Source organism: Micromys minutus, assembly GCF_963924665.1.
Source record: "Micromys minutus genome assembly, chromosome: X".
Lineage (NCBI taxonomy): Eukaryota > Metazoa > Chordata > Mammalia > Rodentia > Muridae > Micromys > Micromys minutus.
Genome location: NC_137970.1, coordinates 113,761,764 through 113,785,690, shown reverse-complemented (window position 1 = coordinate 113,785,690; position 23,927 = coordinate 113,761,764).

Here is a 23,927-nt window from a genome sequence, read left to right as displayed (position 1 = left end):
AATAGGAGAGGCTTCTACAAGAGTAAGTAGATTGTAAAGTGATGATAAAAATTTCCCCCAAATGATACAAATTATTGATTTATAGCTTCAATTTTCTAAAAAAGAAAAAAAAATCTCAAGTAAACAACCCAAAATAAGTTAAACTAGGTCACATTTACGAGCAAACTATGAAATTGAAAATTATAAAAGTATTGAAGACAACTATACTACCAAACAAAATTACACACATGAAAAAAAAAATCTGAAGAACGGGTACCAGATTTTCATCCGATTATATAAAGTACAGAAGACTATATTATTTAATGAAAAATAAGCTTGCCAGTCTGTATCTATCCAACAAAACTACTTTTCAAGACAAATGACAAAGGTACTTCCACATAAGTAAATCTGACAGTTTGTCATTAACAGACTTGCAATAAAATAAATGGTAAAGTAACAGAAGGAAATTATGTCACGTGAGAAACAAGATCTACAAATAGAATTTCAAAAAAAGTAAGTGGGTAAATATAAGATACTATGTTTTATTTTACATTCATGAAATAAAAGATAATTTAGAGAAATAACATTGAAGTGGAGATCTTACAATGTGTATGGAAGGTGCAAATAATCCAACAATAACTTATTTAATAATAGGTGAATAAATGGAGCTAACCATCTATGTATCATGAAGATCCATGCTAAATGGGAAATCTGAAGCAGGGTTGGAGAGATGCAGTGTTTATTAGAAATGAACTTTCATAAGTTATGGATGCAGAAAAGTAAAAATAATAAACTTGTATTCAAAAAGTTAAACAATCCTGCTTCTCAAAAAGATACAAACTTTTAAAAGTAAGCACTGTGTTCAAATATCCGTCCTTCATTAATTGGACTGCTTGAGTATGCTGGATAAAATTTTTCACCACATGTATACAATTTCATTTTTTTTCCTAAGGTGTATTTGAACATACACTTTATTTCAGGCAGTTAAACTGTGAAGATACTCTAAGCATCATATGCCAAAGAAACAAATCAAGAATAGATGTCTTTGGAATGCCAATTCTTACTCAATTAATTGGTCAAATGAAAAATATTAGCAATGGCACATATTGTGATGTATGAAACATTCACACTGCATGGTAAAATCATGTGGCAAACAGTTTGTTGTGATCATATGAATTTAAATAATTTCAATAGTTTATTCATAAGAATTAATCTAAGAGAAGCAAAATGTATGTCCACAGAATGACCTTTACATGTATGTTCAGAATAGCTTTATACTTGGAAACTCTGTCTTCATCAATAAGAGAATGAATGAAGTAATTACATAATTTTACTTGCATATTATTTGGTGACAATAATCAACATAATCTCAAAATTGTTAAGTGAAAGAATCCATTAGTTTGTGCCAATTTTATGATCTTTAAAACTCAGAAGCCAAACATGCATTTGATAGAAATTAGTGTCCAGTGATACACACCTTTAATCCCATCAGCACCCAGGAGGCAGAGGCAGACAAGCCCTCTGAGTTGGAGGCCAGCCTGATCCATATATATATATAATGAGTTCTAGGCTAACCAAAGCTATACAAAGAAAAACTGTCCCAACAAACCAAAAGGGAGGAAAGAAGGAAGGAAGGGACGGAGGGAAGAAGGGAAGGAGGAAGGGAGGAAGCAAGCAAGGAAGCTAGAGAAACAGGAAGCAGGATAAATGACAAAAGCATGTAACTGATTTTTTGGGCTAGTATCCACTTATCAGTGAGTGTTCTTTTGTGAACTGTTTTAGGTTACCTCACTCCAGATGATAGCTTCAAGTATCATCCATTTGCCTAGGAATTTCATGAACTTATTGTTTTTAATAGCTGAGTAGTACTCGATTGTGTAAATGTACCACATTTTCTGTATCTATTCCTTTGTTGAAGGACATCGGGGTTCATTCCAGTTTCTCACTATTATAAAAAAGGCTGCTATGAAGATGGTAGAACATTTGTCCTTGTTAGACGCTGGAGTTTCTTTGAGTATATGCGCGGAGTGGCACAGTTGGGTCCTCAGGTAGTACTATGTCCAATTTTCTGAGGAACTGCCAGACTGGTTTCCAAAGTGGTTGTACCAGCTTATAATCCCACCAACAGTGGAGGAGTGTTCCTCTTCACATTCTTGCCAGCATCTGCTGTCACCTGAATTTTTGAGCTTAGGATACAATTCACAGAACTTATGAAGCTCAAAGAGAAGGAAGGCCAGAATGTAAATGTCTCAGTCCTTCTTAGAAGGGAGAGCTAAATGCTCATGGGAGGAAATAAAGAAACAAATAGAGGAGCAGGGATTGGAGAAAAGATCATCTGGAGACTGTCTCACATTGGGATCCATCCCATATGCAGCCACTAAACCCAAATACTATTGCTTATCCCAAGTAGTGATTACTGGCAGGAACCTGATATGGATGCCTGCCTCATCAGAGGCTCTCTTTTCTAAAAATAAATACTTGAAGGAGTTAAGCATATAGGTGAGAGGAGTAGCCGTCATTATACATGGATATACATACTTCAAGGTTGGCATGCCCACAGGAGCTAGTTGCTGGATTATTATTTCACATTGTTAATACCAAAGAAGGAAACAAGGAGTCACATGAAGGAGAGAGTAAAAGAGAGGGAAAGAGAGAGAGAGGGGGAAACAAGGGGAGAGAGGGGGAGAGTAGAGAAGGGAAGAGGAGAGAATGGGAAAGGAAAGGAGGAGAAGGAAGAGGAAGAGAGGGAAGGGGAGGGAGGAGAGAAGAGGAGAAAAGAATGGAGGAGAGAATAGTAGAGGAGAGAAGAGAAGAACCATTATGACCCAGCATTAGGTTAAAAGGCAGAGAGTGAAAGGCATTAGGGAAGATTCCCTTTGTGCTTCTGTTTTGCATTCTCATTTTAACTTTAGTTTTGACTTTGAAATGACAGGGAGGGTCTCTTGCAAAGCAATATCCCAAGTGATCTCTGATGGCATAGTTCCTGACTGAAGCAAATGCCTTCTTTGGCCTTTCTGGGGTTCAGGTTCTGATTAATTCTCCAACTAGTCACTGATATAGACTTATCTTTGAGTCTCCAAACAGATCTTTATGTACAGCCTATTGATGCTTCTCTCCATGCTTATTTACATCAGCATTGCTCAAGTTCTCTTGCTTAGACTATGACAGTAGCTTCATATTGAGGCTCATTTCTTTTATTTTTAGCAGAATAAAAGTTATTTAATAAAAACATTGCAAAAAATGAACAAACATGAAATGAAATAGAGCTGTTCACAAACTGAATTTATACCATAACATGTAATTATATATATATATATATATATATATATATATATATACATATATTTGTTTTCTTTATTTCTTGGACTTCATACAGTCTGTGAGTTGTTTTTGGGGGAGTGCAAGCCTCTGGGGTTAGCATCCCACTATCAGTGACTGCATATTATGTCTGTTCTTTTGTGACTGGGTTATCTCACTCAGGATGATCTCTAGATGCAGCCATTTTCTTAAGAATTTGGTTAAGTCATTGTTTCTGGTGGCTGAGTAGTATTCCATTGTGTATATGTACCACAATTTTTGTATCCATTCGTCTTCTGAAGGACATCTGGGTTGCTTCCAGCTTCTGGTTATTATAAATAGAGCCGCTATGAACATTGTGGTGCATATATCTTTGTTGTGTATTAAAGTGTCTCTGGGGTATATGCCCAGAAGTGGAATAGCTGGGTCTTCAGGCGGTACTATATCCAATTTTCTGAGGTATCGCCAGACAGATTTCCAGAGTGGTTGTATTAGCTTGCATCCCCACCAACAGTGGAGAAGTGTTCCTCTTTCTCTGCAGCCTCGCCAGCATCTGCTGTCATCTGAGTTTTGGATCTTGGCCAATCTGACTGGTGTGAGGTGGAATCTCAGGGTTGTTTTGATTTGCATTTCCCTGATGGCTAAGGATGTGGAGCACTTCCTCAGATGTTTCTCGGCCATTCGGTGTTCCTCAACTGAAAACGTTTTGTTTAGCTCTGTACCCCATTTTTTAATAGGGTTATTTGATTCTCTGGTGTCTAGCTTTTTGAGTTCCTTGTACACCTTGGATATTAGGCCTCTATCTGATGTGGTGTTGGTAAAGATCTTTTCCCATTCTGTTGGTTGCCGTTTTGTTTTCTTGACGATGTCCTTAGCCTTACAGAAACTTTGCAATCTCATTAAGTCCCATTTGTTAATCTTTGACCTTAGAGCTTGAGCCATTGGTGTTTTGTTCAGGAAATTTTCTCCTGTGCCTATGTGTTCTAAGGTTTTCCCTACTTTCTCATCTAATAGTTTCAGTGTATCTGGTTTAATGTGGAGATCTTTGATCCACTTAAACTTGAGCTTTGTACAAGGAGATAAGAACGGGTCTATATTCATTCTTTTGCATGCTGAGTGCCAGTTGGACCAGCACCATTTGTTGAATAGGCTGTCCTTTTTCCATTGAATGTTTACTGCTCCTTTGTCAAAAATCAGGTGACCATATACATGAGGGCTCATTTATGGATCTTCTATTCTATTCTCTGTGTGGGTGTCTTGTGTAGGTCTGTGTGTGTGTGTGCTCATACTGTCAATACAGTCACATAGAAACTTATGCTCAAAATAACTCAAGGACCCCATTCTTTGGGAGTTCAGGCTCTGTTTCGTAAATCTTGTTGGAAGTCTTACTTTAGACTTGAACTTGTGTCTGAAGTGCCATTAGTTAAGATAAGATAATGAGGTATAAGGTATGGAGGGACTTGGGATTCTTAGATGATATATTGATCCTAATAGTTCATTGGGTTTGAATGGGTTTTTAACCATGTGCCACAGTCTTAAATAATGACGAAGACAGCTATAAATAAACCCCATGAAAAAAGTACTGAATGAGGAAGACACATTGTTTCAATACTGAAAAGTCATGCCATCATGTTAAATATAGTATTCTTGCCTCTCTTTATGTGACAAACAGAAGAAAATAGCAAGTATGGTACAAATGACCAGAGACGTATAACAAAATGCTTCAAAGATTTAATAATTACTATTACCTGTTTTTTTTTTCCATTTTTTTCTGTTTTAATGTTCTTAATTGTTGGTACATGATTTTAATACACTTTCTTCTTTCTATTAAAATTTCCTTTGTTTTTGAATTTGTTATCTTGTTATAACTATTTCCATCAAAATTTTAACTTACATACAATTCAGCACCTTATTAATGAGGTTAGTTCTACACATTGCTGACCACACCAGTGAATGCATTTTCTGAAAAGTAAACTTAGAGTTCTATATCTACAGTTAAACTTTACTTTCTAGGATAGTTTTATTTAAAACTTCCAGTTTAACCCATAATTTGAAAACCAATTTTTCATTTTTTATTTCTTTTAAATTTTATTGGATATTCTCTGTATTTGCATTTCAAATGTTATTTTGAAATTCCCTTCTCCCCATTCCCCTTCTTCCTCTCCCTCAACTTGCTTCCATGAAGATGCTCCCTCTCCCAATCACCCTCTCCACCTCAGTCCCTTGGCTGATGATGATGTTGTTCTTCCCATGAGGGTGCAAATCTTTCAGCTATTTCAGTTTTTTGTCTAGCTTTTTCATTAGGATCCCCATGTTCAGTCTGATGCTTAGCTGCAAGCATCCTCAACTGTATCTGTATGACTCTGGGAGAGCCTCTGAGGAGACATCCATGTCTGGTTTCTGCCAGTAAACACTTCTTGGCATCAGCAATAGTGCTTGGGTTTGGTAACTGCATATGGGGTGGTTCTCCAGATGAGGCAGTCTCTGTAGATCTTTTCTTAAATCTCTGCTCCTCTATTTGACCTTGTACTTCCTCCCCTGTTTTGTTCTCCCTTCTAAGAAGGACTGAGGCATCCACATTCTGGTCTTCCTTCTTTTTGAGCTTCATAAATTCTGTGGATGGTTTCTTGGGTATTCTGAGCTCCAAATGCCACTGAAATATACTCTGTATAGTCATCTTACAGCTTTCATATTAGGTCTTATTATCTTTCTGTTTCTTAGAATTCTATTGTGCTATCTGTTTAGGCCTGTATGGGGCAATATTTATTAAAATTTATAAACATAAGTTTAAAAGCAAATGTACAATTATTTATACCTCTGTGTGTGCATGTGTGTGTGTGCATGCTAATTATTTCAAATAATAGCATAAGCAATTCAAGAATCAATTTCTTGTTTTGGTGTATTTTTTGTTTGTTTGTTTGGTTCTTTTTGAGATATCTTATGTATTTACATTTCAAATGTTATCCCCGTTCGCCCCTCTCCTTGCTTCCATGAAGGTGCTACCACTCCCACCCACCCACTCCTACTTCATCGTCCTGGCATTCCCTAGACTAGGAAAACGAGCCTTCACGGGACCAAAAGCTTCTAGTCTTCTTAGTGCCAGACAATGCAATCCTCTGCTACATATGCAGCTGGAGCCATAGGTCTCTCCATGTGTGCTCTTTGATTGATGGTTTAGTATTTAATGAAAATGAAGGCACAACATACCCAAACTTATGGGATACAATGAAAAGCAATGACAAGAGGAAAACTCATGGCTTTGAGTGCCCCCCCCAAAAAGGTGGAGAAAGCATACACTAAAAGCTTGATAGCACACCTGAAAGCTCTAGTATAAAAAGAAGCAAATACACCCAAGTAGAGTAGACAGCAGGAAATAGTCAAACTCAGAACTAAAATCAACCAAATAGAAACAAACAAACAAAAAACTATACAAAGAATCAACAAAAACTGGAGCTGATTTTTTTCTTGTTTTTGTTTTGTTTTGTTTTGTGTTGTTCTGGCAGTCCTGAAATTCACTCTGTAGACCAGGCTGACCTCAGAGTCCCATCTGGTTCATCGTTTACATGTTGGGATTAAATGCATGTGTCATCTCTGACCTGCTTCAAGACCAGTTTCAATACAAGTAAGGAAAGTTAACTTTTTCCTAATTTACCTAAGTCGACTTTGACATCTACTGAGGTCAATTCAGGATCAATTTAAGTACTCTCTCAGAAGGGCTCACTATTGCCCTTACTCTGTTTCATTATTCATACATTATAAAATGTCTCTTTTCTTTCACTGGTAGAAGCCTAGGTTTTGGAGATAGTTTCTCCTATAAAGAAAGACTAACTCTTGAATGAACCCATTAGTAGTCTCTTTCTGTCTATTCTGTTTTGTGCTGAAGGGCTATCTTCCTGACAATGTTTATGTAAGAAAGATTTGCTACTTACAGTTTTGGGAAAAGTCCATATTGTGAAATATTCAACCCACCTTAACCACATACATCAAGTCAGATGGAATACTCGTGCTTTGTTTTTACCACAACCCATATACATGCCTAAATACAAATGTTAGTGTAACAAAGCATGCCAAGTCCAGAATCTTGTTTATATACTTTTAACTGGTCTAGATATGATCAAATCCTTGTACAAGAGCACTGGCCACCCTATAAGAGTTGCTTTGGTTATGGTATCCCTTCACAGCAGTAAAACCCTAACTAAGACATACTCTTTATTTTATATGTACTAAACATTTGTTTATCCATTTGTATATTTTTCCTATAATGACCACTTACAGAAATATATTCACTGATGACAAAGGTCACACAATAAAATATTATCCAGAAAAAAAAGAGCACTGGCCAAAAATTTTAACATTTTATGTTTAGGTCTGTGTTTAATTATTTAATGTCCTGGAGGGGTCAGGGTCTCATTATGTAGCTCAGTTGTACCTATGATATGCTGTGTATACCATGCTGTCCTTACAATCATAACCCTGTTGGTATGATCTAAAGTAATAGAATTATAGATCTGTGCCACCACAACTATGGTGAAAACATCTTTTTATATTGTTAACAATACCTGTGACATTAACAGATGTCTCATTTGTATTTGTTTTGTCCTAATAACTCAGTGTCAAATTAATATCAGTACCTTCTTCATGTTTTGCAAGTCTGCTATCATCTCGACGAAGAAAATAAATCAATGAAAATGACTCTTTAAATTTCCCTCCACATCCTTGACATTTCCCTTATGTTCTCTTTGCCCCTTATCATTTATCTGAATCAGAGCAGGCTCTGAACACACTAATTCACCATATTGTCTATCACTAATGCTCCAGTTTATAAGACCCTCTTAACAAAAATGGATGGACCTACTGGTACAGCTATTATGCACAGCAATTCTACACTCACAAATACGATGTTATATAGTATGAATTCACTTTTCTAACATTTTATTTTCTCTAACTATTTCTCACATATAAAATTTCACTTTTCCATGATAGAAAATGGAAGTTGAAAAGAGTTCTATATAGAAATATCTGTGTCTGCCTGTGGACTCACTCTTTTCCTGGCCCTGTGCAAGTGACAGGCCAGCGACTGAAATACGAAGCAGACAACCATACCCTTATTTTTTTTACTTAGTTTTCAAACTTCTCTACAAGCACATCATTGTTTGGTGCACACTTTCAGGTCCATCATTTTTTTCTAGCTCTCAGCTATAAAATAAACTCCCAGGCTCAGAAGAATGATGAGCAGTGTGGCTTGTCACGTATCACTTTCAAAATTGTGATCTCTAGATGACAACAAGGATATCCTACCTGGATGCCTGAGAGTTTTGTTTTAAAGGATTTCAAGGTGGAAGGAATGTTGTTTAGTAAAGTGAGATGCAAAGATTTTCAAGTACCTGGAGATATTGTCAAATGGAACACGCTTTGAAGTTTTACTTTAACACTTCCCACCTGGCTCTGGCCACAGCACTACTGTATCGGTAGACTGAATTATATTAGCTGCCAAGCAGGTACAGTTGACTTTAGCCTGTCACCAGTATGTCTTTTTCTTAAGAATGCTATTGTTCCCTTATTGCCTACTAGACAAATTTAAAAATTAGTAATAGTTGACATTTGCTAGATTTCGAGCCTTGATATACTTAACATCATACTACTTATCCTCAAGTATGCCATTCATCTTATTTAAATTATATTTCATTCATTATTGGTATTTGGGGGTACATGGTTTTATGTATCCCTGGTTGGCTCTGAATCCATAATGCATAGATTACAGGTAAGTAGCAACACACCCATTTTATTCAGAGTTGGGGACTGAAACCAAGAGTTTGCTAGTATTGGGTGTTGTTTAAATGTGAACTCCCACAGGCTCATGTGTTTGAATACTTGGTTTCCAGATGAAGATACTGATACCTTCAGGATGTAGAAACTTGCTGAAAGAAGTGTATTCCTAGGGGTAAGCCTAGGGCTTTTACAACCTTGCCTCATTTCCTGTTACTCTTTGTTTCCTGGGAACATATCCAATAGCTAGACTCCTGCTTCTGCTAACATACATTTCCCGCTTATTGTGTCATTCCCACAGTGATGTACCCCTGAAATTATAACCCTTACTTGCTTCATTTCTTTGTCATGATATTTTATCACAGCACAGAAAAAGTAACTAAAAGCCTAATGAACAGTGATCTTGTTCTGATGTCCTCAGATAACATCCATTCATACCTCCCATTTTGCACATAAAATCATATCACAACTGATATGTCATATTCTATGCATTTTCATAAGTGCTTTCCTGCCCCTTTTCTACTTTGGAACATTTGGAATTCCTATTTTGAATTTTATTTTATCCTTAGTATGTCTTACTCATTAATTCTGCAAAGTGACTCTTCTGCTTGTCTAATGCAACCACCATGTGAGCAGACATTCTTCTTTTGTGTCAACTATTACTTGTCCATTATACTAACATCTTGTAGGTATTTCCTAAATATCTGCTTAAGTAATAAACTGGCAATCATACCTTGTAAATCAACTCAGCTTCAAAATGAGACTTATCACATATTTCCTTTTATTTGTGTATCTTAAATTTTATAGAAAGACATAAAATCAAGTATGCCCATGTGACATTAAAGAACAAGCAAAACTGACTAAGGGGATGGGATGGATGGAGAAGGAAAACGAGGGCATGGGAGAACATGGTCAAAGAACAGAATATACTTTATGTCCTTATTAAACCCACGACTATATATAACAATATATGCTAGCAAATAAGAAGAAAACAAGAATACTAAAAAAATGAACAGTGACCATTACAAGTACTTCAGATGTTCCTACTATGTACAACTTCCATTGCATTTACTTTTATTGTGAATTTTGTTTGAATAGTTCTTTTTTCTGTAGCTTACCATAAGTATGTACCCATACATAATAAAACATACAGCTTTGTTTGAACTCTAATGATAAAGAAAATCTTTTGCTGTTTAATAAGAATGTAACTATATCATTAGTTTAGTAGGTGTTAACATTAGTAGTGTGTCTTATACAGAGAATCCTATAAATGAATTAAAATTAAAATGAATTTCAAACCCATATAATGTAGTTATCACCTACAAAAAAAAAAAAAAACCCACGTGCTGAACTGAACTTTGTACTAGCACATCCTCAAAAGTATTTGTAAAGACTTTGCAAAAGAAATACATGATGTTTGGGGGACTATTATGCAGCTTGTGCACCTAGTAACACCTCTAGAGTGTATTTGCTTCAGTAGGTCACTTTTAAAAACTTTTCTCCTAAAAGCAAGATCTCTGTGTGAACAGGTTTCTGTTACATGGACAAGGATGGTCTTGAACAGCTATGCTTCTTGCTTCTACCTTCCAAATGTTGGGTGGGATCACAGGGATGCTCTACTACACCCGCTTACGCAGTGCTGTAGAATGAATGCTGAACTTCATATATACAGTCACTGTGTCAGATGAGCTGTACCTCCAGTGTCTGATTTGGTATTTTCAAAGAAGATGAATAAGAGTCAGATTTCTTACATGGAAAATCTAGGAGGGAAGAATATAAACTTTAGGATTTATGGATTTAGGTATGACTGCTATTAGAGTCTACCATGAATCTGTCCTTAGGCTTAGGTACCCTAATAATGTCATTCATTTTATTATGTGCTTCTATTCTCTTTCCACTGATCAACCTATCTTTCCTAAAAATCGAAATTATTTTTGCATGGACAGCAAAATTTGGATTAACTATACTTGTTTTTCTGAGTTTTGCTTGCTTTTTTGTTTTTGTTTTTATTTTTGTTTTGTTTTTAATTTATGCAGTTATTTCCAGTTCAATATACTTTCTTAAAATGGCACAATTTCATTCTGTTTGGGGGCCAAATATAACTCTATTGTACAATTTTTAGCATATTTTCCTTGCCCACATATCTATCTATTGATGGGCATCAAGAGCTATTCCATATTTTAAAAATGTCACCTATGAACATGAATAAGTAAGCGTATTTGTTAATATTAAAGTATAGTATAGCTGAATCATATGGCAATTCTAATTCTACTTTCAGCTTGATTTGGTACTCCATACCAATTTTGTAATAGGGCTTGAGTTAGTATATATTCTTACCAGCAGTGTTCTATCAGCATATCCTCAAAGGTATTTGTAATCATTTGTTCTGATGGAAGTCATTCTAACTAGAATAGAATGAAGTCTCAAAACACTTATAATTTGCATTGCTCTGATAGATAATGATGTTGCAATATAGTTTTGGCCATTTGTGAATGTTCCTTTGAAACTTATCTATTCAATTATTTTGCTCATTTATTGACTGGGGGTTTTGGTGATATTATGTTTAATATTTAAAATGTTTGCACATTCTAGTTTTTAAATCCCTTTAAGGTGACAGCTGTTAATTTTCCATGTCTTTTGCTTGTCGCTCTGCCAATTTGTTTTCTTTATCATGAAGAAATCTTTAATTTCAAGCAAGTCTACCTGTTCACTTTGGATATTATTTCTTGCACTATTTTTCTTTTCAAACAATCGTTGACTATGCCTATATATTGGAAAGCTTTTCCTGTTTTCTACTACCAGTTTCCGTGTTTCAAATCTTTCATCTACCTTGAATTGAATTTTGTATAGGGTTGGGAGATATGAATCAAGTTTCAATTTCTCTATTTGTGCATGGGTTTCATAGACCTATTTTCTGAAGAGGCTGTATTTTTCTGATGTAGTTTTTTGATACCTTTGTCGAAGATTAGATATCTGTAGCTACATGGGTTTACCTCTGTGTCTTTTATTCTCCTTCACTGGTCTGTTTGGTAGACTGGAGTCTTATAGGACACCTTTGTAACCTACTTTTCACAACCTGGCTTGAATTGATTTCTCTGATGTCTTGCTAAGATTCAATTTTCATATCTCATTATATTTTTCAAGGTAAGATGGTTATGGGACTATATAACCTGCAGAGTCAGAATCTTAGTACAACCAGGCTTCTATAAATAACCTTAATCTTATTGATTCACAAAAAAAAAAATCAAATTTTAAAATTAAAATAGTAGTGACTTAAAACAACACAAATTTCTTTCCCAGTTGTAATAAGTGCTCACTCTGGGTATTCTGCAGACTTTGATGGTTCATTGTTCTCTTGCGCTGTGCTTTAGACCTTGCAAGTTACACTGACTTAAGAAAAGTAATACAGCAAGCATAGATTGGCTCTAAAAGCTTTCACTGAAAAACGGACACATCTCATATTTTTATGGGCCAAAACAAGTCTTATGATGACAGATAACTCTCAATGTCAGGGAAGAAATTTTCTTTTGTATGCCACAGAGATAGAATTTAACCATTTGAGATCAGGTTCAATAATTACCATGCGCAATTAATGTAACAGGAGAGCAAGGGATATCAAATTAGGCAATGGACAACAGCAGGTTGCAATAACTTGAAAAGTAACATCAACAGCTATACCACCCCTAGGCATATACCCAAAAGATTCTCCAACATCTAACAAGGACACATGCTCCACTGTGTTCATAGCAGCCTTATTTATAATACCCAGGAGCTGGAAAGAACCCAGATGTCCTCCAACAGAGGAATGGATACAGAAAGTGTGGTACATTTACACAATTTACACTACTCAGTTATTAAAAAGAAAGACTTCAAGAAATTCACAGACAAATGGATGGAACTAGAGACTATCATCCTGAGTGAGGTAACCCAGGCACAAAAGAACACACATGGCATGCACTCACTGATAAGCAGATACTAGCCCCAGAAATCTCTGAATACCCAAGATTCAATCCATAAAACACATGAAGCTCAAGAAGAATGGAGACCAAAATGATTCTTTGATCCTTTTTAGAATGGGGAACAAAATACACATGGTAGGAAATACAGGAACAAAAAGTGAACCAGAGACTGAAGGAAAGGCTATCCAGACACTACCCCACCGAGGGATCGTCCTATATGCAGTCACCAAACCCAGTCACTATTGCTTATGCCAAGAACTGCTTGCTGACAGGAGACTGATATGAATGCCTCCTGAGAGGCTCTGCCAGAGCCTTACAGATACAGATGAAGATACTGACAGCTAACCATTAGACTGAGAAAAGGGTCCCCAATGGAGGACTTAGAGAAAGGACTAAAGGAGCTGAAGGGGTTTACAACCTCAATAGGAAGAACAATAATATTAACTAACCAGATCCCCCAGAGCTTCCAGGGACTAAACCACCATCCAAAGTGCACACATGTGGGGTCCCATGGCTACAGCTACATATGTAGCAGAGGATGGTTTTGTCAGACATCAAAGGGATGGGATACCCTTGGTTCTGCCAAGGCTTGATGCCCCAGTGTAGGGAAATACCAGGGTGGGGAGGCAGGAGTGGATGGACGAGTTGGGGAGTACCCTCATAGATGCAGGGAGAGGGGAGTGGGATAGGGAGTTTGCAGAGGGGAAATGGGACAACATTTGAAATGTAAATAAAATATCCAATTTTAAAAATAGAAGCAATGGGATAAATAATTTTTCTCTGCTCCCAATTTTGTTCTCAAGGAGAAAAAAATTCCTAAGTGAGAGCATGTAAAGTTGTTCCTTTGTTTTGTTTGGGGTTTGGTTTTTACTTTGTTTGTTTTTGCTTTTTGATTTTCATACTAGTGCTGAGTAAAATTTTTGGGAGCAATTTGAGGTCTCCAGTGAGCTGTTACTGTGTCTCAGTAAAGTTTTGCTCGATTTCCCTTATTGGTTGTCTTCACTTCCTGTTCTTTGTGATTATAAGACAACAAAATCAGAAGTCACTGTCTTGGAGTAACTGTAGAAGATATATTGACTTTTAAGACTTGAGTCATCTGACCTAATAAGTCCAAGAGTCAAGAAAGTTTCCTTTGTTGCACTGAAAGTCTACTACAACATTACCATTACTATCACATTATTATTTATTATGACTTTATCAAAAAAGAAGTAAAGTACTCTCTGTCCTTTAAAGGGAACTCCTATCTTTTAACAAAGGGATGTGAAGATGGCATGTTAGGTAATATGCCTGCTATATGAGCATAGGGACTTCAGTTTGAGTTACCAGCACTAATATAAAAACTGGGTATGAAGCACAATCTCCTATTCCATCTTAAGTGCCCTTATACCCACAGATAGGTAGAGTCCTCACTCCTCATCCAGCAAAACTCCTCCTTGTAAAAACACTAGAGTGAAAAACAGCAGAGTGGCTAAGATAAATGGCTGTTCTTCCAGAGGACAGGGGTTCGATACTCAAGACTGATATATAGGTTCATAACTATCTATACCTCCAGTTCCAAGGATCCAATGCTCTATTCTGGCCTTTGATGGCATCAAGCATACACATGGAGCACTAATGTGCTTACAGGAAAAACAGCCACATGCATTTAAATAATAAAAGTGTAGAGATTGATATAGAATATATACCATCAAATGTTAATCTCCAGCCTTCACATGCACACTTACACACATATATACATAAACATGTATGCATACGCACATGTGTGTACACATATATTATATACACCTGTACACACAAAGATACAATGTCTACAACATACAAAGCAACAGGTTTAAGAAAGATTTTTAGAATGATTTTATTTATGCATTCATGTGTGTATCTCTATGTCAGAATGTACATAAGAGGGCAGGTACCTGGAGAGACCAGAAGAGGGCATCAGATTTCCTATAGTCACAGGCTGTTGTGAGCTACCTGGAAAAGCAACTCACATTCTCTACAAGAACAGTATAGATTTGGCTGTTATAGATTCTCTGATAGTTAATATTGATGGTAAACTTGACAGAATATAGGATCACCTAGATGAAAATCTCTGGATGTGTTCTCAAGGGATTGCCTTTTCATAAATGGTTGATAGCAGGAAAATGAGATTTATCCAGTGCGGCCATATTTGGAATATGGGGCAAAGAGATCCCATGAATCCCACGTCCATCTTCCAGCGAGACCTCCTGAATTTGGACAGTATTTTTCCTGGGGCTGGGGTCTTAGACCAAATTATACAAAAGAAAGAGAGTTAATAGTCAGCAGTCACCTCTTTTTGCTTCCTGACTATAGACTCAGTTGTACCTGCTACCTTTTATTTCTGCTCTTATGTTTGCCCTACCACAACTGACTATATTCTCTATATAAACTGTGAGCCAGTGCAAACTCTTTCTCCTTTATGTTGTATCTTGTTGGACTTGATCAGGGGAATGAACGAAGTAATATTACTAAGTCCTTTGGGCATATAGGAATGGGACAGGTTGTTTTTTATAGAAATTCTATTTTCAGTGAATAAGGAATGTAACCATGTATTTTCATAATGGCTTCAGAAGTTTACATGTTCACCAATAGTATATAAGTGCTCCCTTCCCCTGAGTATTTGTTGTGATTTTTATGATGACAGTCATTCCAACCAGGGTGATGAAATTTCAAAATAGTTTCAATTTCTATTTTTCAGAAGAGTAAGAATGCTGAATACTTCCTCAAGTGTTTATTTGTCACTTGTATTGATTCTGTTAAGAATTGTTCCTTCAGTTCATGAACCCATTTATTAATTGGCTAGTTTGTACTTTATGTGTTTAATTTTTAAGTTTTTATATATATTTTAGATATTAACTGTCTGCCCACTGAATGAGTGGCAAAGATTTTTTTTCTATTTTGTAGGTTGCCTCTTCCCAAGATTAATGATTTTTTTTCTTCTACAGAAGCTTTTAAAATTCATGTAATCTCATTTGTCACTGTTGGCTCATTTCCTGCATGAAGGAGCCATTTTTTAAAAGTTTTTGTCTATTCTTATTACCTTGAAACTTTTTACTATGTGTTTTCTAGAGCACTTTCAAAGTTTCAGATCTTATATTAAGGTATTTAATCCATATTGTCTCCATTTTATGCACAGGGTGAGAAATATGGCTTTAATGTCATTGTTCTATAAGTGGATATCCAGTTTTCCTAGCACCAGTTTTGAAAGACAGTGTCCTTTTCTCCTATGTATGTTTTGAACACCATTTTTACTAAGTTCAGTGACTACTTCCATGAAGGTTTATTTCTAGGTCTTCTATTCTCACAAGCTAAGGTCCATTGAACTTCAAAATTCAGTGTACAGAGACATTCTCTAACTCACAACCTTCCTGCTTCTATCTCTTGAACAGTGAGATCATAGGCATCTGTCACAGCACAAAGTAGTCACATTCCTTTGAATATTTTCTTCCCCTGGAAACTTAGAAAATTGGAAACAATGTTAACTGTCTTGTGGGTGCTAATTCTAATGATTTGGCCTCACTGATAACAAGTGCCCTTACTACTTGTAAACATTACTTTAAATGAAATAATGTAGACTCTTGCTGTAATTTTTCTCAACTGGTTACTTAACCTTCAGGCCTCTGAAAGTTGAGGGATTATGTGGGGGTTGTTGGAGGGAGAGAGCACTGGGAGAGACAACTGGATTGGGAGGAGGATATCTCTGGAACAAGCTAGGAACCTACAACAATGGAAAGCCTAGGAATCTATGAGAGTGACACGAGCTAAGAATCCTAGAAATGGGGAATTTGGAGCCTGAATCAGCTATCTCTTATAATCAGGAAAGACTTTCAACAAAGGGATTGGGACACCAATCCAGTCATAAGACCTTAGACATACATTTTTCCTACCTACAAGATGTGCAGGGGTGAAATTGGAGCAGAATTTGAGAAAAGAGCCAACCAATGACTGTCCCAGATTGAGACTCAAGCCATGAGAAGGAAGCCACCCATGATACTATTAATGATATCCTGCTATATTTAGAGACAGCGGCCTAGCATGACTGTCATCAGAGAGGCTTCACTCAGGAACAGATGGGAAATTGATACATCCAAACATTAGGGAACCCTGTGAGAAAGGTGGGGGAGGATTGGAGCAGCCAAAGGGGTCAAGCACACCACAAGAAAACCTACAGAATCAACTAACTTGAGCCTATAGAGGCTCATAGAGACTGGGCTGCCAGAGATCATGTATGGGCTGACCTAGGAAGAAGCAGCTTCTGTTGTGATGAGTTGGCCTTTCCTTCCTATCCTCATTCAATCCCTGCCATGTTTGCTGTGTATGCTTGACTGTATCCTTTAGGAACTGCAAGGCAAAATAAATCCTTCCTTCCTTAAATTGTTTTTGTCAGAGAATTTGTCACAGTAAATTAAAAGTAACTAAGACACCAACATGTCTCCATTTAATTAATGGTCTGGTCCCTGAAGAAATTGAATTAGATGGTGTTTAGCTTAATACCCAGTGATGGTGCCAAATAGCACAAGCTTATTTTGAGGAAAATGATATGGTCACAAAAATGTGACCATGATTTGGTAAATTCTTTATTTTTTACTATAATAGAAGTGAATGAAATTAGTTTTCAAGGATGAATAACATACATTTACAGGTTATTTATCTATGTCTATATGAACTTTATCATCCTTTGTTATAAAGCAGTCTAAAAATATATAAATGGCCTACACATTTTGTAGAATATCATATTGTCAAGTTTGATGCTTTAAATCAATGACTTCATGCTAACTGGGCCACATGAGTAACAGAAAGTTAGCATGCCAGACATCTAGGTAAGAGGTGAAAGATAAATTATAAGAGTCACTGTTTTCCAAGTAAACATACTTTTCTATGTCCAGATGTCAAAAATGTGCTAGGACCATCTCACTGACGAAAAGACAGATTATTGTACTTTCTCCTCTGCACAATGAAGGAGGAACTCTTCTTGAAGATCCTTTTAGGATCAACAAAGAGAATATTTTATGGGTTAGAATATTGTTCCAGTCCACGTGCAAGGTTTTGTGGGCTTGTTTATGTTGCTGTGATAAATACCCTAACCAAAAGCAACATTAAAGAGGAGAGTATATGTTTGGCTTAAACATCCTGCTTATATTCAATCAGTGCAGGGAAATAAGGAAGTAAGGGATTTGAAATAGGTAGCTCATATCCACAGTTAGTGACAAAAAGAAATGACAGTGCTTTCTTGTTTCCATCTCAATTTCTCTGGTCTTATACTGTTTGTGGATAAGCTTATAGAATAACGCTGCCCACAAATTCAGGATAGGTCTACCATCTCACCTCAAAACAATCATGAGAACACCCAACAGACATGCCCACAGGCCAGCCTACTTTTATTGTGGCTCTCAGGTGATTATAGATAGGCTACAGGAAGTTGGCATTTAATGCTATCACACAAACTAAAATAGTATAGCTACCAGTTTGAAGGAGAAACAGAGGTGGAAAGATCTCTGTCACAATTAAAGTAGATGCATTCCAGACCCTATGGGTTTGGAACTGTCAGCAGAAGAAGAAATTGGGGAATTGTGGGTGTATGTATAACCTTTGAGAATCATTGATCTAGGATTGGTTGCCAAGTAGAAAAAAATGAGGTTGTTAAAATTTGAGGGAAATAAGGCTACTCTATGTCAGAACAATTAAACTCTAGGGAGGATTCAGTAGAGAGATGATTTGATCATTGGAGAGCCAGACTTGAAAATCAAACCAGGTAATCCTTTATCAGGATTGCCAGTTTCAGCAGTCCCATTAACTCTTACTGACTCCAGCTTCATATCCTGACTAGCTTCTCTTATAAGTTTTTCATAAGCATAATAACTACCACTGAAAAGAACACACAGCAGACTTTATCCTGCTTCCTTACTATCTTCAAATAGCTCTAAGATGACATCTACGATGTGCTTTCATCACCTATGACTCCTTGCAAACATTTATTTATGTCACTTTACCCTTATATAGGCTACTGTCTTTTTGGAGGCAGTTAATAGACCCAGGCTGCCAAAACAAAAATACCATAAGCTGGAGCGATCAACAATAGATACTTATTTTCTAACAGTTGTAGAGAATGGAAGTCCAGGGTCACAGTACCAGCATGATTGGGCTCCTTGCTTGTTACATGGCTACTTTTGCCCTGTGTATTAACTCCAGGTAAAGAAATTCTGATTAAAGAGTTACCAGTTCTGCTGGAAGACAGCTCTATCTTCATGAGTTCATTTCATTTAATCATTTACTCAATAGGCTCTTTATGTTAATTTAAGTGTACAGGAATTTGGGCTACAACATAACTCAGTTTGGAAATATTATTCCTCTACTTGCCAACTCGGCACCTTTCTATTCTCCCTTCAAAATTCAGATTTTCTATCTCTTCTCTTTTGGTTCTGTATCTTGGTACTATGCCCTTGATAGTAGGAAAGAATTAGACCAGCTCTATGGAAAGTGTTGTTAATGAGAACAATTATTCTCTAAGGGGTTGATGTATAGACAGATCTATGGCATGGCAAAGTTCATTATCAAGAGCCTTGCTGAGTATTGAACAACTAATTATTAAAATAGTATGACATCTTTAATTTCAAAATCTAATCTTAACAGAGCTTAGAAATTGGCATTGAGCTTTATTCCAGTTTAAATTTCAGCTTTTTCTAAGAAATGGACCCAATATAAACTATGGATTTAGGATGATAGTTGTCAGCATAGGCTTATTGATTATAATAAATACACATCATGGTGGCAAGGGATGTAGGCAGTGGTGAATTTGTGGGTGTATGTCTTATGAGGACAGGTTATGTCAGAACTTCATACTTCTCACTCATTTTTGCTTGGACATAGAATTTCTTTGTAAATTAGTTTGTTAAAGGCTTGAGAAAATAGTTCAGGCCAGTATGTTGAAACAAACAAAGTTGTTAGCATGTTATATGTTACAAATTATATAGACAATTTGTACCTTTAAATGAGCATAGGTCTAAGAAGTGATTCAACTGCTGATATTCTATATAACTACTTTATTTAAAAAGATTTAGGTGGCTTGGACACACAAACAGGGCAGGGAACTCCTTTAGTGGTTGTTCCAATACACTCTATGAGAAATATGAAGATCCTGTTAAGGAAGAAGGACAACCATAAAGTCTAGAATTGAGTCCCATGCTGGGTTTTGGGTTCCAGCAAAGTTTAATTCCTCAGTATACTTGCCATTGCTGAGTTCCAGAATGCAACCCCAGGAAAGGTTTCAGGGACTGTGCTTTGTATATTAAAAATGACTATTTGTGTGTGGCATGACTTGGTATAATCTTCTCTGAACCATTTTCACATAGAAGTGTGTAGGGTACAATGGTCCTGTTGTCCACTTCCATAAGCGATGCTCATTTTGTTTCTATGGTGACAACACCTCTGCAGCTGCTGCTATTTCAAAGTAATGGATTGAGACACCAAATTTGCAATTGCAAAGTGTCAAAAATCTGTCCTATACTTGTTTGCTAAAGGTGATTACTGCTCCTTTACCATTCATTGTAGCTATAAAAAAAAATCCTGGAATGACATTTCCTTAACAAAATTGAAGCAACATCCTTAGTTTCTAAGAAGAAAGTAGTTTGAAGTGCTTTAAGGCCTTTCTGTCAATTGACTCATTATCCTCAAATTGTAGCCTATCTGTAAATAGTTTCAACTTCATTTTTGGTACCAATTTCTTGCTGGGTTGAGTCCTGCTCAGGATATCATCTTTTTGTACTGACTTTACTGCTTTCATGAATTACTTTTGAATCAAGTTGATAAAAGGTTCAACAATGAGACTACCAGCCACATTTTAAACCAAGCATTAACTTGACTTTATGATACATAGTCTAGGATAAGAAGCTTGAAAATTTTTATGAATAGAATCATGCATATTGGCAAGTCACTTGCACACAGACTATTACAGTGAAGCATGTGCAGCACTAGAAGTCAATACATAGTAAGAGTGCCTCCTCTTTCCATTAGCTCTTTGTATCACCATGGACACCATGGTTTACCTTTCCAAGTCTATTACTCCATTGCTAAACATGAGTATGCAAATATAGTGTTTACCTCACCGGGTGATAGTGTAATGCATTGAAGAGAGGATTTGTAGTTGAAGAGCATTTTCACAATCCTTACCCCATATGTGCTTAGATTTCTAATAGGTTCTGGGGACTCGGGTGATTTCCATCCAAAACTTCCACTCATGTTTAAGAGGCACATTAGAAATCAAACAGTTAAAGCATGGTGGAATGAATGCTACCCTACAGATGTCTCAAGTATAGGATACTGTGGTATCTTTACAAAGTCTCAGTGAGACAGGCAGACAAGCAGTGATCACCTCAATGTCATACTAAGGAAATTAAAGTTCAACTAATAAAGTGACTTCTCCAAGGTTTCATAGCTAGTTCATGATAGCCTTATAACTTAAAAAAAAATTCCCCTGATGCCTTGCTTTAATATTCTTTCCAATTCAGAACCCTGTCTCAGGGGCTCTCCAAGGCAATAAAAATGAATAATATATGGTAGCAATATGTTGCCATTGTCAAATACAGTCTTAAACAGTCAATAATTCTAGCACTGGATTTACAAAGGATCTGGTAAAATCGGAAGCCCTGGGAGAAAGCTGTGCATATATTGGAATAAATTGCAGAATCCCACAATAAAATATTGGATAGAGATTCGGTGGTCTCAGGGAACCATGACAGGCTTAAAAAGAATTAAAAGTGGTCAGTGATGTTTAAGGATAGAGTTACAACCAATGTGGTTCCTGCTCCAACGAAGTTAGATAAAAGGCTGAGGTTAGTGACCCAGGCAAAGGCATATACTTTTGACATGACATACATGACATGTTTTACATGCAAGTGTATCTAGGGATACAATAAACAAAAGACAGAGGTAGGGGAAAAGAGAAAGAACATAAGGCATGCACACACCATAATTTCTTCCACAATTCCAAAGTCTTGCTTGCAGAAGGGGGTGGTGCTTTAAAGTGGGGGAAAAAAAAACAGCATTTGGCAAGGGAAGGAATGTTCTTATGTTCAGGTGGAAAGAATGACCCTGAAGTGTCTGATGGTTTTGCATGAAAAATCACCAGTAATTTTGTTTGAGGGTGTTGTGTCAGACGAAAAGATAGCATTCTAATTTATTCTTAGAACAAGCACAGAGACCCAGTTACACTCATACCTAAGAAATAAATATACTGAACTCCTTCATTTTTAAAACAGCTAGTGTTCATCCATATTTTTCTCATTGTACCCATCATCCTCAGTGCTGTCATCAATATCAACATCATCAAACCATTATTTTAGGGTCTATATAATTTACATAGCGTCTCACAATGAATGTTCTCAGATAATACAGCCATTGGATCAGATGGGTATAAACCTCTTCTATACAGCAGATAGAATATTTAAGTCCAATAGAGGTCAAGCAATTTCAAAGACACCTAGCAAGTCAGTGTGGGATTCTAGCTCTTATAATGCCCAAACTAATGAACAATTCTAAGATTGCAGCAGGTCCTAAATACATGGCATTTTGATTGACATCTTCTTGGAGGAAGTTTCAGAACTTGCTTTTATTTCATTAGCAACACATTTGCAGTCATCTCTTGGAGCTGGCTGCTTCTGAAAAGATTTCCACAGATGGCTAACCCCATCTATTTCATTTTCAATTCTTATCCCAATCAGAGTGACACTGCCTGTCCTTGTCCCCTGGCTTTTGAGACTTATCCTGTAAGGAAGCTGGTAGCCTTCTATTCCTAACTAACTTGCCAACAAACATAAGACAGTGAAATTATTGTAATGATGAGGGAGGCCGGGGAGTGACCCCATTTTACCTTTCTGTCACATGCTGCTTTCTTTAACAATGGAGCCCTCTTGGTGCTTTGAAAGGCACATTTTAAGCTCTCTAATCGGTTTCCTGCCCCACTAACCACAATGAATATTTTTCAGCTCTTTCTTTTATGGTTTCTTTTCAAATATTCACGAACAAATATCTTGTCCACTTACCAAATGTCTTCTCAGCTGCACAGTTCAAATCGAAGTCCTGGTGGTGTTAGGAGACCAGACCGGTTTCCTAGAAATGGTCAATTAGTCCTCATTATAGAACCTTTATCTTACTCTGCATGAGGTCAGGCCACATAACTTTTATAGATCGTCTTGATATGTTCTGGTTATGTGTTGTCAGTTTATATGCTTTTCTGCCAGAGTCTGACCTAAAGGCTTATGCTCAGATTTATTTGTATCAGCCAGAGCAGGCTGGATGCAGACAAAGCTGAGCAGCTCCTAGAGCTCTGTGCTTTTAGATTGCGGCTACCCAGAAGTCAAGAAACAGCGAGAACTAATCACTGCATTTCAGTCAGAACTTTCAGGTGATGATCAATTCCCATGTGTAAAGCCTTCTCCTTATTAGGATTCTGCCTGATGAGAGATAAAGAAGTTTTCCTCACCTTTTATTAGCAATAACAGAGACAATTTGTATCACTGCATCAGAAAGCAGTGTGGCTATTCAGAAATAACAAGCAAGAGACTCCATGCCACTTTACTAGAGCATGCTATGGGAGCAGGGCATGATGCATTGTCAAGAAAGCCACAGGATGGCTTCAAGGGAGAGAAGTAAATACAAGAAGGAAGTTGATTCGGCTGGCCTTTTACAGATGGTCACACATTCAAATTTTTGTGATCCGTTTGGAGCTAAGCTAAAGACACACACACACACACACACACAGAGAGAGAGAGAGAGAGAGAGAGAGAGAGAGAGAGAGAGAGAGAGAGAGAGAGAGACAGAGAGAGAGAGACAGAGAGAGAGAGAAAGAGAGAGAGAGAGAGAGAGAGACAGAGAGAGAGAGAGAGAGAGAGAGAATATTCAAGTCATGGGACA